Source organism: Meles meles, chromosome 4 (genome assembly GCF_922984935.1).
Source record: "Meles meles chromosome 4, mMelMel3.1 paternal haplotype, whole genome shotgun sequence".
Classification (NCBI taxonomy): Eukaryota; Metazoa; Chordata; class Mammalia; order Carnivora; family Mustelidae; genus Meles; species Meles meles.
Window position 1 is genome coordinate 138,264,454 of NC_060069.1, and position 17,684 is coordinate 138,282,137.

General features: G+C 40.8%; 1 long non-coding RNA gene across 1 annotated transcript in view; it reads left to right on the forward strand.

Moving 5' to 3' along the window:
* LOC123939688 overlaps positions 1-11,352 on the forward strand; it is a 92,094-nt gene extending 80,742 nt beyond the window's left edge. Inside the window, exons 3-4 of the long non-coding RNA XR_006817955.1 lie at positions 9,316-9,393; positions 10,305-11,352. This is a non-coding gene — a long non-coding RNA (uncharacterized LOC123939688). The remainder of the gene's footprint in view (positions 1-9,315; positions 9,394-10,304) is intronic.
* Positions 11,353-17,684: the final 6,332 nt, after the last annotated feature.

The following is a 17,684-nucleotide window of genomic DNA, read 5'->3' on the forward strand; positions in this document are numbered from 1 at the left end:
CTGTGATAGAGAAGGGAGTTAATCAGATGGCAATCACATTAAACTTTCCTGAGCATAGTCTTACTTATTTAACCTAATGTTAGAGCTAGCATAGTTTCCTCTAGGATAGCATTCTAAGGGGAGAGAAGTTTGCTCTTCTTTCCTGCCTTTTCTTAAAGAAGTTAGAAACTACGTTCGCAGGTTTTGTTTCTGTTATGTTGCTGCCAGCTTTGTTTCTGTTCTCACAGAAACCCGGCAGCTGGCTAGTTAAATAAATCTCAGTTCTTCCTGCTAGGCTTGGTAGCTTATGAAAGCTCTATTAGTTTGATTTTGTCTTTCAGAGTCCATAGTCTCTCATGGTTCATCTCCCCTTCCAGTTTCCCTCAACTCCCTCTCCTCTCCATCGATTTTGTCATCAGGGAGAGTCATTTATTTACCCTGCTTCCCTTGGTTTAAACTCTTTATCAGGTGGGACTCATTGTTGATATGAGGCAAACAGAAAGATAGATAAGTTGATATATGGATATAGACAATTCTGGTATGTTGGAAATAGTATTTAGAAGAAGGCTCCAGACAAATATCAGGCCAAGATACAGTTAGATTTTCTGTATAAACTTGAGAGGAATAATAACTGAATAAGAAACATACCTAAAGACAAGATCGGATGGGAATGTATTAAGATAAGCTCTGTAAAATCACCTGTATCAAATTATTTTTAACCTACAAAAATGGCAATGTTTTCTAATTCGACCAAACGTACTTTGTTGCCTATATCAAAATCAGTTTGATTTAATATTTATTTCTTTATTTTTGAGCAAATGCCCTATTCAGAGCTTTGGGCAAACTTCCCCCTGCATGATTAGTTTCCTTATTTGAAAAGTGGAGATAATAATAGGTTTTATGTATGTGTGTATTTGAAAAAATCAGTGTATCTAGCCTGGCATACATTGGCTTACTACTTAGATTTTCCACAGCCAAGAACCCTAGGGGCCAACCTCGGGTGCTGGCTAATGCCTTTAACGTGTTCCTTGGGTTCCTTAAGCCTCTCTTGCTCAATCTCTTAGTCACAGATTGAAATCAGTCTGTTCTCAGCTGCCTGCAGTTCAAATCATTGGCTCCAGCATATTTATATTGCATTTTTTTTTTTTAAAGATTTTATCCATTTATTTGACAGAGATCACGAGTAGGCAAAGAGGCAGGAGAGGTGGGGGGGAAGCAGGCTCTCCGCTGAGCAGAGATCCCAATGTTAGCCCATGATCCCAGGACCCTGAGATCATGACCTGAGCCAAAGGCAGAGGCTTAACCCACTGAGCCACCCAGGCCCTCCTTATATTGCATCTTTTAATCTTCAAGCTCTGTCATTTTGTTTTTATTTTTCATTTTATTGAGATATAATTGACATATAGCACCATAGGAGTTTAAGGTATATAGCATAATTGCTTGCTGTTATGTATGACATACATATGTATGTTTGTCATGTATGTATGTCATATGTATGACATCCCTAGTAGTTACATATTTTATATCTGCAAGTTTGTACCTTTTTACTGACACTCATCGAAATCTGCCTCCCTCACCCCAACCTTCTGCCTCTGGTAACCACAGATCTGATCTCTATTTCTATGAGTTTGGGTTTTTGGTTTGTGTGTTTGTTTGTTTTTTAGATTCCATATTTAAGTGAGATTGTATAGTATTTGTTCTTTCTGATTTATTTCACTTAGTGTGATGGCCTGAAGGTCTGTCCAATGGCAAGTCTCAAGTGGTAGGATTTCTTCCTTTTTTATGGCTGAAAAATACCTAAATAGATAATATAGATATATATACCTGTCAATCACAATTTCTTGACCCATTCATCCATCAATGGACACTTAGGTGTTTCCCTTGTCTTGGCTATTGTAAATAATGCTGCAATCTCTGCCTTATAGATCAGTTATTCACAACCCAGGATGCACAGTAGAATGACCCAGACAGCTTTTAAAATGTACCAGTGTCTGGAATCTACCCTTCAGCTCCTAAATCCATTGGTTGTAGGGGTCCAAGGCATTGGGATTTTCTCAGAAGCCCCTTAGGTGATTCTAATACACAGGCTGGACTGAGAACCAAAGTGCCCTGAGAAATTACTCCATGCCTATACATCTTTGTATTTATTTATTTATTTATTATTTTTTTTTTAAAGATTTTTTATTTATTTATTTGACAGAGAGAGATCACAATAGACAGAGAGGCAGGCAGAGAGAGAGAGAGAGAGGGAAGCAGGCTCCCTGCCGAGCAGAGAGCCTGATGCGGGACTCGATCCCAGGACCCCGAGATCATGACCTGAGCCGAAGGCAGCGGCTTAACCCACTGAGCCACCCAGGCGCCCCTGTATTTATTTATTTTTTAAAGTAAGCTGTATGCCCAATCTGGAGCTCAAACTCGTGAGCCCAAGATCAAAGGTCACATGCTCTACCAATTGAACAAGCAAGGCATCCCTTGCTTACACATCTTGATTAATGTTTTTCTTCTCTCTCCCAAAGCCCCAGGATCCTGAGGACTTACCCCATGTCATACTTGCACTTTTTGTCTGTTTTTTGCATATAGTGTTTTTCATCTCATTCCCAATCATGAATCTGTAAGTTATTCGTGAGGAAGAAGTTTTTCCCATAGGAAGAAAGGTGCTGACACTGGAAACTGGAGGGTTCTTGGGTAGGGAGACCTTGGGTCACTGCTAGTGGGATTTTCCTGTTCCAGTGGGAACCCCAAGAAACTTGAATGTCGCTTTAAGAACTGCGCAGAGATACAGGAGATAAGCAGTCTCCTGAAAAATGCCGGTTGGGGGGTGGGGGACGACTCTGAGATGTGTCACTGTTCTTTCATTTTTATTCTCACTCATCTTGGTACAACCTGCAGTGCAGGACACAAGCCCTTGTCTGTTATTACTATCTTTGCTGGGCCAGTTACCCTCTCCTCATGCTGACAGCTGAAATTTTATCCATGCCTTAATTCTTTTTTTTTTTTTTTTTTAAGATTTTATTCATTCATTTGACAGACAGGGATCACAGGTAGGCAGAGAGGCAGGCAGAGAGGAAGGGAAGCAGGCTCCCTGCTGAGCAGAGAGCCCAATGCAGGGCTTGATCCAAGGACCCTGGGATCATGACCTGAGCCAAAGGCAGAGGATTTAACCCACTGAGCCACCCAGGTACCCCTTATCCATGCCTTAATTCTAAATTCTACCTGCCCCACAAAGCCTTTCCTGATCACCCCCTGCCTGTCTCATGTATTGTTTGGAACTTCCATGGCATATGGCAGCAGCCAGTGTAGAAACAGCTGTGGATTGGGAAACAGGCCAGGCTCTAATTCTGCATGAACCAATAGTGTCTGAGCATCTATATTCACAGTATCTGTTGACTGAATGACTGATTGCATGAATGAATGGTTTTGGGTGAGAAACTTTTCTGAGTCTCCATTTCTTTTTTTTGGAATAGGGACATTATAGAGAGGTGGTTTTTTGTTTTGTTTTCTAAGAGTGGTCCTTGGGAATGCCTGTATCAAAAATCCCTTGGGGTTCTTGTTTAAATGCTGAGTCCTGCCTTCCTATCTGAATCACCATTGCTAGAGGCCTAAGAAAGCTTAACATTGCACCTCAAGTGATTATTATGCTCAATAAAATGGAATCACCGTTGAATCTGTTGTTATTTGTTCAATGAAAGTGACATGATGGCAGTCTAAATATAAAACCTTGGACATAATAGAGATAGGAAATACTTTTTTTTTTTTAAAGATTATTTTTTTATTTGACAGAGAGAGAGATCACAAGTAGACAGAGAGGCAGGCAGAGAGAGAGAGAGAGAGAGAGAGAGGGAAGAAGGCTCCCCGCTGAACGGAGAGCCCGATGCGGGACTCAATCCCAGGACCCTGAGATCATGACCTGAGCTGAAGGCAGCAGCTTAACCTACTGAGCCACCCAGGCGCCCAAGATAGGAAATACTTTTTATGGAAGGTTGATGGAAGTGATCCCTTGGTTGGAAATTGTTAAGTAGTGGAAAATAGTTGAAGTGCTCCAGGAACATTAGGATGTTCTGCAGGTGGGAAGACGTTGGTCACAGTGATAGTGGTACATGTGAACCTCATCAGTTATTTACGTTTCCTCCCCTTTGTAGGTGATAATTATGCATAAAATACCTTGCTCATTAGGCTAAGGCAAGCACTGGGGATATAGGGGCTTATTTTTGCCACATCAGTTCCATGTAGATGTGGCTATTATTATTGCTCATACTTGGCAGTGTTGGTCCAGAACCAGGAACCAGGAACCCTAGGAGGTAACTTCGTCCAATTTCCAAGATACTCGACTGTCTTTGTACAAAATCTTGACTCTATATCACCCCCTTCTTTTTCCACTGGGGTCTACAGATTCTGGTTTCCAGAAGAATGACTTCTAAATTTAAAAAAATGAAGTAAGGGAGAAGAAGATCTACTTTTAAAGAATTTTTAGTAGATATCTTTGCTGTGATGTTTCAAATCTAAGCAGGGGCTACATGTTATATTACAGGTTTTTTTTGGACGGAAATTCTCCTAAAGATATAAAATTACCAGCTGTGATGACTTTATTCATGGTTAAATCAGCATTTGGCTTCAGATGAAACTTCTAGTCATCAAAGAAAGAGCAGACTTGCTGTGATTCTGATTAATTGTCAGAGACCTTGTAAGAAAAGCTGGCTTTTATTTCTGACTATATTACTGAGCCCCTCTGTGATCTGAAGTATGTTAAAGAGCTTTGGGATATCTAGGTTTCACATTCTGTAAAATGGAGATAAAATTACATTGCATACATCTTTCAGAAGCACCATGAGGAATAACGAGATAATGTTAGCAGGCATATTAAAGTCACCCAATTTCTTTTTTGTATTCAGACTTCTGATTCATTCCTCATACTAAAAAAAGGGTCATGTGTTAAGGGAAAAAAAGAAACTATGAAGGATTAAGATTATAGTGGGCTGTAATAGTAATTTCCCTAAAAGAATGAACAGATGACAAGGAGGATTATTAAGCTCCTACATATAAGTCTTTCCTTTTACTTAAATTCCATGTTTTGTCCATACTTTAGAAAAGAATTTTTTTTACAGTGCTGGGAATCTTGATTGATATGCCAGACTATCTGTTTAATGTAAAAACCACTAAAAGGAATTGAAACCTTACATTATCAGTAATAATTTGCTTTGCTGAGTAATGGGGGTGATATCCCTAAGCAAGTAATAAGCCTAGAGCCCAGCTCCGGGCTGAGTGTTGTTATCTTATCTCTGGGACAACTCAGTCCCTGCAGGAGGAAATTCATGAACCAAAATTCATGGACTGAGGGTAAGAGAGGAGCTATCCATCATCACAGGCCCATCCGTCATGCTGTTGCCCCACATCGTGTGGGGAGTTTGCCTGCCATGAATTTCATCAGTGGCTGTATTTCATAAGTCGATCCTGGTGATCAGACAGGGTCACCCTGAAACGCCATCTGGAGAGTCAGGCATCACACGGCTGCCTGTCACTTCCAGACTGATGGCTATCCCAGCATCTGTAGGTTTTAAAGATATGGAAAGCAGCTTAGAAAAAGCTCAAGGAGCAGCTCAGTAGCTAAGTAGACACAAATGACAGGAATGGTGGGCTGAGGGGGAGACAAGTGGCTGGAGGGGGAAAAAGTGAAGCAGAAAAAAACAGGAAATAAAACATGGGGGAAGAGACATACACAAGCAAAGTTGGGGAAGGGGGTACCAGAATGACAGCAAAAATGAGGATAAAAGGAATAGAAAGCACCCTGGGACGGAAGTCAGCCAGAAAGATAATCATGTCGCATTCACTGAGAGGATAGGTTTGGAGGCAAATTCTCCACAGAGTCCCCGTGTCAAATGTACATGCATCTGCTTTCCCAGGAGCCTGGCATTTTCGGGGTTTCTGCATCTCTTCCCCACCGAGTCCTTTCAGTAATCGAGGCCAATGTGATCTCTGTTCTATGTGTGAGGAAAGGGAGCAGGTTTATTGTGAAGCAGATAAAGCGGGAGCTGTAGGGCACTTCAGGAGCACAGGTTCCTTCCAAGGCTCTAGGAAAGGCCCTACCAATATGGTTACATCCTCACGTATTTCTGTAAACTTTACAAGAGGAGCCATAGTCCAGATTACTGCTGTCTTTTTCCTTTCTGACTTCTCCATCATGTGTCACAACCTGTTGGGTGACCTTGGAGCATTTTTGGCAACTGGCTGAGTGACATTGAGTTGAGGATGCATTTATTTATTTATTTATCTTTTAAAATTTATTTATTTGACAGACAGAGATCACAAGTAGGCAGAGAGGCAGGCAGAGAGAGAGGAGGAAGCAGGCTCTCTGCTGAGGAGAGAGCCCAATGCAGGGCTCGATCCCAGGACCCTGGGATCATGACCTGAGCCGAAGGCAGGGGCTTTAACCCACTGAGCCACCCAGGTGCCCCGAGGATGCATTTAGATGACATGTAGTGGAATATGTTTAGGTGTTTATAGGTTATTTCCATGAATGGTTAAGTTGCTGCTAGCTGTTCCCGGGTGGTAGTAGCTTTCCAGACACGCCTTGTGGTGCCCTTCTGCTCCCACTCAGTCTCCAGTTCTGATAGCTCTTGGCTCTGTGGACAGTAGAGAAGATAGAGGCTTGAAATGAAGGGGAGAAGCTAGTTTGGGGGGATGTTTTCTAGTCATTGGATGTGTGAGATTGTAAGCAGACCATGAAAGGACATGGGGAAACGTGAGTGGGTATTACCAAGTGAAAGAAGCCAATCTAAAAAGTCTCCACACTATATGATTCCAACTGATGGACATTTTGGAAGAGGCAAGAAGACTGTCAAAAGATCTGTAGTTTCCAGGGGTTATGTGTCTGTGTGTGAGACAGGAATGGTAGGCAGGGAGGTGATGAGTTAGACTGCACAGAGGATTTTCAGGGCAATGAAAACACTCTTGTTTTATAATGATGGATCGATGTCACTATACATTTGTCCAAATCCATAAAATGTACACCACCAAGAGTGAACCCTGAAGTAAACTGTGGTCTTTGGGTGATTATAATGTGGCAATGTAGATTCATCTTTGAAATGAAACTAAGAATGAGGCATTCTGATGAGGGATGCGGGTAATAGGGGAGGCTCTATATGTGTGGAGGTGGGGGTAAATGGTAAATTTCTGTCTCTTCCTCTCAATTTGCTTGTAATCTTTTTTTTGTTTTTTTTATTTGTTTATTTACAGCATAACAGTGTTCATTGTAATCTTAAATTGCTCTAAAGAATGTCTTAATAAGAGACACCTGAGTGGCTCAGTCAGTTAAGCGTCTGCCTTGGGCTCAGGTCATGATCCCAGGGTCCTGGGATTGAGAGCCCCACATCAGGCTCCTTGCTCAGTGGGGAGCCAGCTTCTCCCTCTGCCTGCCACTCCCCCTGTTTGTTTGCTCTCTCTCTCTCTGACAAATAAATAAAATCTTTTTTAAAAAGTCTTAACAAAATTGGAAACCCAGTAAAAATACAAAAATGGCAAAAAAAAAATGTAAGCAGTGGGAAGCCTTTTCAAAGTGGCACTTCCTTCTGTTCAGTAATTTACTTTATAATGTGGCACATATAATTATAGGCACATCATTTTTCTTCCTTTTTGATGGGAATCCCACAAAATAGAATTTATTATAATTGTTGTGTTTGTAAGGCAAAACCAGTACAAAGAATAAGTACAATTAAGTGTGAAGTTGCTTTTTAAAAAAGTGGGTGCCAGGGACACTTGGGTGGCTCAGTCAGTTAAGCTGCTGCCTTCAGCTCACGTCATGATTACAGGGTCCTGGAATCGAGTCCCGCATCAGGCTCCTTGCTCAGCAGGGAGCCTGCTTCTCTCTCTGCCTCTGCCTGCTTGTGTGTGCTCTCTCTCTCTCTGACAGATAAACGAATGAAATCTTTAAAAAAAAAAGTGGGTGCCAAAAAAAAGTGGAAGCCAACCATCAATAAGAGAAAAATAAATTTCAATTAATCATTCTTTTTGTTCCTTTTAAAAAATATTATGAAATTGTCATCATACAAAAAGATTATCCAAGAGTATGCAGCTGAAAATGTAGGAGGAAAAGTATTATAGCAAAACATCTTATTATCATTATCATCTTATTATCACATCTTATTATCTTAATATCTTATCAGGATTTTGTGAATTTGTGGTATTTGTTAGCTTTAAAATTGTTTTCGTTATGATTTAATTTCTTGCTATAAGTACTTTCATATTTAATTTTAGATTATAATTGTGTAATTTTTCTTTGAGTAGATCTCTAAATCATATATAATCTTCAGGTTCCACAAAACCTAGATTTGATGCTGGACATAAGAGGTCAGATATATTTTTTCTGAGATCACATGGTGACTGGCGAAATAGACCACACAGCTCAGAACAGCGGAGTTCTCTTCCATGATCTGTCCATTCCTTGGTCTTTCTTTAGTTTTAAGAGAAAATTGGAAGACAGTGCTACCCTGGGTATGTGATCCAGAACACACACACACTTTTAAAAAATCACAAAAAACATAAACATCACAAGAATGTGACCCAGAGGCACCTGGGTCGTTTAGTAGTTTGAGTGTCTGGCTCTTGATTTTGGCTCAGGTCATCTCAGAGTTGTGGGATCAAGCACCATGTCGTGCTCTGCACTTGGCGCACAGTCTGCTTAAGATTCTCTCTCTCCAGACTCTTAATCTCACAAAACAGACTGAGGGTTGTTGGGGGGAGGGGAGGATGGAGAGGGTAGTTGGGTCATGGACATTGGGGAGGGTACGTGCTATGGTGAGTGCTGTGAAATGCATAAGCCTAATGATTCACAGACCTGTACCCCTGGGGCAAAGAATACATTCTATGTTAATAAAAACAGTTAATTAAAAAAGTAAATAAAAAATAAAATTAAGATTCTCTCTCTCGCCCTCCGCCCCTCCCCCACCCGTGTGTGTGTGTGTGTGTGTGTGTGTGTGTGTGTGTGTGTGTGTGCGTGCACACGTGCGCTCTTTTTCTCCTAAAATAAATAGAACCTTTTTTTTTTTTTTAATGAATGTGACCCAGAGGGAAATGACTAATAAGTCAATGATTTTATTAAGTGGTAAATTTATTAAAAAATACTAAAACGTAAATCAAAGTATTAACTGAATTCATTAGTTGTTTTCCTTTTATATAGAGATGAATAGAGAGTACAAATGTGTATACAGCAGTCAACAGGAATAGTGCCAAACTCAAAAACAGTAAACCTTGATTAAAGACCGTGTTCCACTTCTAAGGAGCCTGGTGATCATGGCAGATTCTGGTCATTGTCCTCATGATTTCCTCCTGTTTTCTTCCATTTAGTGCCCATTGCTCAGGTATCGCCTCCCAGCTCGACAACATTCTCCAGCCTTCCCGTAAGTTTTGGCCAGTGGGTTGCAGGTAAGAATGATGTGGGCAATTCTGTATAATGTTCTTACACAGTTCTTACAGTGCTCAAGAAGAGGTTATCTGCTTGTCCCTTTCATCTTTCCTTTCCCCCAGCGGGAATGCAGACTGCATTCACCTGTGAAGGGCAAAACCCAAGAAAGCGACAAGATAGAAGGAGCCTAAGTCCTCAGACAGTTCCATGCTGTCTCTAGACTGTGACATGAGACAGAAACAAATAGTTAAATGGGCTTTTTTAGAAGAGGTAGTAGCTAATGCTATGGTAGTAATCCTATTGCAATATCAAAATGTACCAATCAGCATGTACATCCTAAACTTATGTTAATTCTAGCTCCATTTTGTAAAAAGATTTTTTTGTTTTTGTTTTTATTTATTTATTTATTTATTTTCTTGAGCTGCTGTATTTTGAAGTCTCATTGCAAAAATAAGCTTGTAAAAATAGTTTGCATGGTAACTAACACAGTGAACTCTGGGCAAGTTACCACCTCCCAAAGCTTCTGTTTCCTCACCCATAAAGGGGGGACCATAATACCAATTCTGGCCATGCATGCAGTTGCTCTAAGTATTAAATTAAATCATGCAAATCAGAGATGAGCACACTACATTGTATAATATAAAATATTATTTATGTTTGGGTGTTATCACTATTGGGGGAAGAAGATGAAATGAAGGTTTTATTATTTATTTATTTTTAAATGAACTTTTCATTTTGGAGTAAGTGTAGATTAACAAAGTAAGTGCAGAATTCTAGTATACGCTTAGCCAGTACCCCTGATATTAATATTTTACATTCCTGTGGCATATTTTTTAAGACTAAAAAATCAGCATTGGTCCATTGCTATAAATCCAGACTTTATTTGGATTTCACTAGTTTTTCTACTAAATACCTTTTTTTTTTCTTCCAGGATCCATCCATGTGACAACATTGCATTAGTTGCCATATCTCTTTGTACCTTTGGTCTGGAGATTTTCTATTTTTCCTTATTTGTCATGACCTTGACAGGCCACCCCTGCCTTTCTTTATGACCCTGACAGTTTTAAGGGGTACTGGCTAGGTATTCTGGGAAGTTTCCTCTATTTGGGTTTTTCTGTTGTTGTTTTCATGATTTAATGATGGTGATAGCTTGGGCAATTTTATTTTTAGTGAAAAAAGTGAAGCAGGATAGAAAGGGATGAGGGGTTTAAAAAAAAAAAAATGAGAGAAAGAGAGACCAAGAGAGAGCAGACAAGTGAGAATAACCACTCTATTTAAATCTGACTGCTTAATTAGTTCTAACTACTGTCCTAGTTAGCATGCCCCTGTGGCACAGTAGAATTTTGTACATTAGCCTATTAAGGTACCTTTGAGAATAGCACGAACGTATTCAGCTTCCTTCTCTCTCCTCATACCTCTGAATGAGCCCAAGTTGCCCACTTACTGTCCCTTCCATTTATTCTGGAAAAAATAGCCAAAAAGCACTAAGTTTGAGTCTGGAACTTGAAGGCGGTTAGGTTTTCAGTGGGGTGGGCATCTTGTCCAGTGGAATAGAAAATAATCAATTTTTAAATTTAATGTAATTTTTTTTTTTAGGCAAAACTGTTCACTGACAGCTTCAAAGCCATAGTGAGCTAGTTGGCAAACCCTTAGCACATTGAGAAGCCTTCTTTCTCTCTATCTCTCTCTCTTTTTGGAGAGAGAGAAGGTAGATAGGGCAGAGGAGGAGAGGGAGAGAGGAACATTACAAAGGCAAATAACAATTATAGGTAAGAAAAAAGATGAGATTTGGTGAATTTAGGATCTTGAAGAAAAGTCTCAATGAACAGGGAAGCTAAAATCTTTCCTTGGATGCTGCTCTATGGTCTGACTCCTCTGACATAATAAAGGGAAAGTAATATTTTGAAGTTGGTTTTTTTAAAGCAGTTTCTAGGAGCACCTGGGTGGTTCAGATGGTTAAGCGTCTGCCTTGGGCTCAGGTCATGATCCCAGGGTCCTGGGATTGAGAGCCCCACATCAGGCTCCTTGCTCAGTGGGGAGCTTGCTTCTCCCTCTTCCTGCCACTCCCTGTGCTCATGCTCTCTCTCTCTTTTTCTGGCAAATAAATAAAATCTTGGGGAAAAAAAGAATTAACTAAAAATGTTTACTATGTAATTTCTTTTCTAACTATATAAAGTGTTGAGTATAGAAAATGGGTGTGTGCATGCGCGCGCGCGCACACACACACACACACACACACACACCCCTATATTTAAAAAATCTAACTAGAGAAAACTACGACTGGGAAGGTTCTGATTTTGATTAAATTCCAGAGTCCAGGGCGCCTGGGTGGCTCAGTGGGTTAAGCCGCTGCCTTCGGCTCAGGTCATGATCTCGGGGTCCTGGGATCGAGTCCCGCATCAGGCTCTCTGCTGAGCAGAGCCTGCTTCCCTCTCTCTCTCTCTCTGCCTGCCTCTCTATCTACTTGTGATCTCTCTCTGTCAAATAAATAAATAAAATCTTTAAAAAAAAAAATTCCAGAGTCCATTCTTCAAAGAGCTCTTTTGGCTGAGTGATTAAATCCAACCCACAGATAGCTTTGTACTGTTATCTTTCATCTAAGATCCATCACTGGATATCTTGTCTGGGCTTAAATGGCCACACCTCAGAGAATACTTGGTGTATATGAACTTTGTCAACACCCGCTTTTCTCTGTCTATACCTGGCTTCCCTCTGACCATTAGTCTCCCTGTTGAGTACTATTTCCCTTTATCTCCTTTTACCCCCACACCTCAGCCTAACTCACTCCTCCTTCAGACTCAGCCCAGTTTTTACCACATCCTGCTGAGTATGCTTCTTAAATGCATCTCAGTTTGATCCATGTCTCCCTCTACTATTGGGGTCTGACACTACTAGTCTTCTGGTGTGACACTCCACTACCCCTTTTCTTTTCTTTCATTTTTTTTTCCTTTTTTAAAGCTTGTGTATGTATGCATTTAATCTCTACACTTATCGTGGGGCTTGAACTCATGGCCCTGAGACCAAGGGTCACATGCTGTTTGGACTGAGCCACCCAGGTGCCCTTCTACTGTTAGGGCCAATTTAATGTTAAAACCTGTTTAATTACTAGGGCCTGCTTAGCCAGAGTGACTCCATATTGCCTAGGTATCCATATTGTTGTTTACATCCACGGACTTCATTCCAGGAATAAATGCCCCAGTAGTTCCTGGTATGGTTCTGGGTATCGATTCCAGGAGTAAACGCCTTAACAATAGAAGCCATGTACCTTGGGTCTGTGGTTATGCCCTATAAAACCAGCCTGTGAGATAGGGAGGGGGTCTCTGTCTTCAGAGGCGGCCCTGGTCGGTCAGTCTGACTTCTAATGCTTCACATAGAATAGCTCTACATAGCTTTCACTTTGTCTCAGTCTCGTTCCCCTGGCCAGTCAGTCTAACTCTAATGCTTGGCATAAAATAAGGCTTTGCATAACTTTCAGTTTGTCTCAGTCTCATTCCTTTGATAACGGACCCCAACACTACTACCTCTTTTCTTCGGGACTAATGCACAATCTCCAGCGCAGCTGTCTGGAGTGGTATCTCTGATACATGATTCTCTTTATACCAGTTCCCCATGTGGCTTTTACGTGGTTTCATTCTCCTACTCCAAGGAAAAAATCAAAATTCCCAAAAAACACTGATAATAGATTTAGCTTTGCTAGATTTGGTCCATCCATATTGTCCCAGCCAAAAGTCTGACATGTCTACCTTGTTGTCCTTATTCCCCATCTCTCCTGCTTTCCCTCCCTTGCCTGTCTGTCTGTATGTATGTATTTATCTGGCACTATGCCCAGTATGCAGCCCCACTCAGGGCTTGAACTCACAACCTTGAGATCAGACCTGAGCTGAAATTAAGAGTCAGATGCTTAACAAACTGAGTCACCCAGGTACCCCCTCACCACCCCTTGTCTTTCTCATTTCTCTCCCCACTGTTGATGCCTCAGCCATTTCTTTCAGTTCCTAGAAGATGCCCCACTCTTTCCCTTTCTTCCCAAGACCTTCACTCACTCTCCAAATCCCTTTTCTCTCATCCTTCAGGATTCAAGCCCCCAGTCAGCTCCAGGAGAATCTGTCTGACCTTCCTCTTCTACTAGTTTAGGTTGGGTTTCTCTACTGTGCATCCATAGCACTCTCAATCTCTTTAATAAAGAAATCTTCTTTTGTGATTATTTGTGGGCTTGTTAAATGTTTTGTAAATAAGTAAATTTCTTAACTATTTCAAAGAAGAATATATTCTAAACCTCTCACAGGCCATATTATAGAGGAGTAGAAGATTCACCAGAGTTGCAAAATTATGGCAAATAAATGGTAGCAGGGTCTCATATCTGTTCCTTCTTCTTCGTGTAAGTTTTCCATTACTCTACAATATTATTTTTTTTAAGATTTTATTTATTTATTTATTTTTAAAGATTTTATTTATTTATTTGACAGACAGAGATCACAAGTAGGCAGAGAAGCATGCAGAGAGAGAGGAGGAAGCAGGATCCCCACCGAGCAGAGAGCCCAATGCGGGGCTCGATCCCAGGACTCTGGGATCATGACCTGAGCTGAAGGCAGAGGCTTTAACCGACTGAGCCACCCAACCCCAAAGATTTTATTTATTTATTTGACAGAGAGAGGTCACAAGTAGGCAGAGAGGCAGGCAGAGAGAGAGGAGGAAGCAGGCTCCCTGGACCTGGGATCATGACCTGAGCCAAAGGCAGAGGTTTTAACCCACTGAGCCACCCAGGCGCCCTACAATATTATTGACTACAGTTTTGCATTGCAGTTTAAACCCCTGGGAAAATTTCTTTTTGATAGTATGCTCATAATTTAATTTTCTCTACCCTTTTTTCTCATACTAAGTGAGAGCCCACAGTAGGAGAAACTGGGTGGTATAGTTGAGCATGTTATAATTTTAATGGAAGGAGTTAAGCATGCCTGGGATTACACACAAGAGATCACTGGCTATACCTGATAACAATCTTGGTTTTGTTACATGCCTGCATATGTAGTTATATTCTTTTTTTTTTTTTTTTTAGAGTTATTATTATTTTTTTTTCCCTTTTTATTTATTTATTTATTTTTTCAGCATAACAGTATTCATTCTTTTTGCACAACACCCAGTGCTCCATGCAAAACGTGCCCTCCCCATCACCCACCACCTGTTCCCCCAACCTCCCACCCCTGACCCTTCAAAACCCTCAGGTTGTTTTTCAGAGTCCATAGTCTCTTATGGTTCGCCTCCCCTCCCCAATGTCCATAGCCCGCTGTAGTTATATTCTTAAACTCCTATCCAAATACAGTTAACTATAACAACTATGGAAGGGGTTGCATGCTTCTAGAGAATGAAATATATCATGAAACAAAATGCATAATTGTGGATTGTAAATAGCAATTCCAAAAAGATTCATAATTGCTGATCTATTTCTTCTCCTCTAGCCACTCTTGTTTTCAAGGTTCTAACGTATCTACACCTAACATATTCCCCCGCCCTCCATTTTGGCAAATGTGTTATGTTCGATCATTATTCTTTTCCCTTTGAAAACATACATATTTTCCCTTGGTTATTTCTAGAAGAATAGTTTTCAGTTTTAGTTATAAAAAACAGCTTTAAATTTAATTCTGAAAAAAATTTGCTTTTGCAGCTAGAAAGATGCTGTTCTTTGGAAGCTATTGAACACAGCTCACAAACTTCTGTCATCTGTGTGTTCACATTGCGGGAAAAAGTGCATTTAGATCTATTTATAAGGTTATGTCGCTAGAGATTTAGTATTTTATTCTAACTGAACATTGTAGATTGTGGGAAAACGTATAAGCATACAAGTATGTCTTGGTATTTGCATTATGACTATGATTGACTTGCTGTGACATTCCATCCTCCTAATGAATATAAAATCATTGCTAACATGTCCTCATTCAGCAGAAATACATAAACAATGAAGGAAAGTAATTAAATTTTAGCTTACACTTGACTGAGTGGTTACCGGTTTTGGGCAGCAGCCACAAAAAGCCAGGCAATCTCCCATGAGGCCAGGCTATCAGGTGCTTTCCAGCAGTGACAGGTGATTATGGTTTCTTCTTAGAAAAGTTCCCAAATATTTCATAAAAAGTCCTTAAGGTCAAATAAAACATATATTCTCTTGGTTGTGAGAATGCATTCTGTAAACATCCTTTCTGTGCACTTTCTGGTTTGTGGTTGCCATGGAGTCCCCTTCTTTCCCTGTTGGTAGGGACTTCCTTATTCCAGCTGACAGAATCTTATGGCCACTCACACCCAGTCCTTCACATGCGTGCCACCCCCCCCCACCTGCCCCACTGCCGGCACTACCCATCTCGTCACGCCTCTTTTCTTGATGCCGGAGCAGAGTTGAATTTCATAACTCTGGGAATATGATGTACTTGGGACAGTCAGTTGGAACACTAAATGTGTTTCCCTTTAGGAATTCATGTGGTAGAATTCCTCCATGAAGGGTTGAATAGGTTCACCCCTCTGCCTTGGGACCAAATCATCACATAATAAGTATGTATGAAATAAGAAAGTATGTTAACAACTGACTTGGGGGGTATACCTGGGCAGCTGAGTCAGTTAAGCGTCTGCCTTCAGCTCAGGTCATGATCCCAGAGTCCTGGGATCCAGTCGCACGTTGGGCTCCTTGCCCAGTGGGGACACTTCTTCACCCTCTGCCTGCTGCTTCCCCTGCTGTGCATGTGAACTCTCTCTCTCTCTTTCTGACAAATAAATAAATTTTTAAAAAACACTCAAAAAACAAAACCGACGGGGTTGGGATGGTGGTGATTTGGGGAAAACTGAAGTTGCCTGGACTTCTAGCACTATTCATATTCCTATACTACTTATATTCACTTAGTATCAAAATGATTGTGATTAGGGATGTCTCAGTGGCTCAGTCAGTTAAGTGTCATGATCTCAGGGCTGTGAAACCTGCTTAAGATTCTGTCTTTCTCCAATTATCGTATGATCTCCCTGATATGAGGAATTTGAGAGGCAACGTGTGGGGTTTGGGGGGTAGGGAAGGAAATAATGAAACAAGATGGGATCAGGAGGGAGACAAACCGTAAGAGATTCTTTTTTTTTTTTTTTTTTAAAGATTTTATTTTATTTATTTGACAGAGAGAGATCACAAGTAGGCAGAGAGGCAGGCAGAGAGAGAGGAGGAAGCAGGCTCCCTGCGGAGCAGAGAGCCCGACGCGGGGCTCGATCTCAGGACCCTGAGCTCATGACCTGAGCCGAAGGCAGCGGCCCAATCCACTGAGCCACCCAACCGTAAGAGATTCTTAATCTCACAAAACAAACTGAGGGTTGCTAGGGGGAGGAGGGTAGGGAGTGGGTGGCTGTGTTATGGACACTGGGGAGGGTGTGTGCTATGGTGAGTGCTGTGAATTGTATAAACCTGGCGATTCACAGACCTGTACCCCTGGGGGCAAATAATACATTATATGTTAATAAAAAATAAAGACAAAATCTTTTTTTTTTTTTTTAAATTTGTTATCTGTTTGGGCCTCCCCGTGCCTCAAAAAAAAAAAAAAAGAAAAAAGAAAAGAAAAGCAGTTTGTATTTAAAAAAATGAATTGTGATTTTAAGAAATATAGCAGTTTTGAAAAAAATCAATGGAGACTATTATTATAGGCATGGTATAGCAATCAAGTCAAAAGTGAATATCAGGGGCGCCTGGGTGGCTCAGTGGGTTAAGCCGCTGCCTTCGGCTCAGGTCATGATCTCAGGGTCCTGGGATCGAGTCCCGCATCGGGCTCTCTGCTCAGCAGGGAGCCTGCTTCCCTCTCTCTCTCTGCCTGCCTCTCTATCTACTTGTGATCTCTCTCTGTCAAATAAATAAATAAAATCTTTAAAAAAAAAAAGTGAATATCAAGGCTCGAAAGACTGACGTCTGAGTCTAGCCTACATCCCATATTTACAAAGTTTTGTAATTCTAGAATTTCACCAAATATTAACTGTGTGAAGTCTGTGAAATCAAGATGACTGGGAATAATCTTGAATTTGACTTTTCTTTTTTACCACTCCTACCCCTAAAAATCAATGTACATTCAGAAAGCAGATTTAGAAGTAAATGGTGTTTTATTAGGTTACTTAAGTGTAGAATTTTTGTTTTGTTTTGCTTTATAGAGAGGAAGAAGGAGAGAGAGACTCTCAAGCAGGTTCCATGCCCAGCTCAGAGCCTGATGCTGGGCTTGATCTCACAACCCTGAGATCATGACCTGAGCCAAAATCAAGAGTCAGACATTTGACTGAGCCTCCCAGGCACCTCTATTTATGTTTG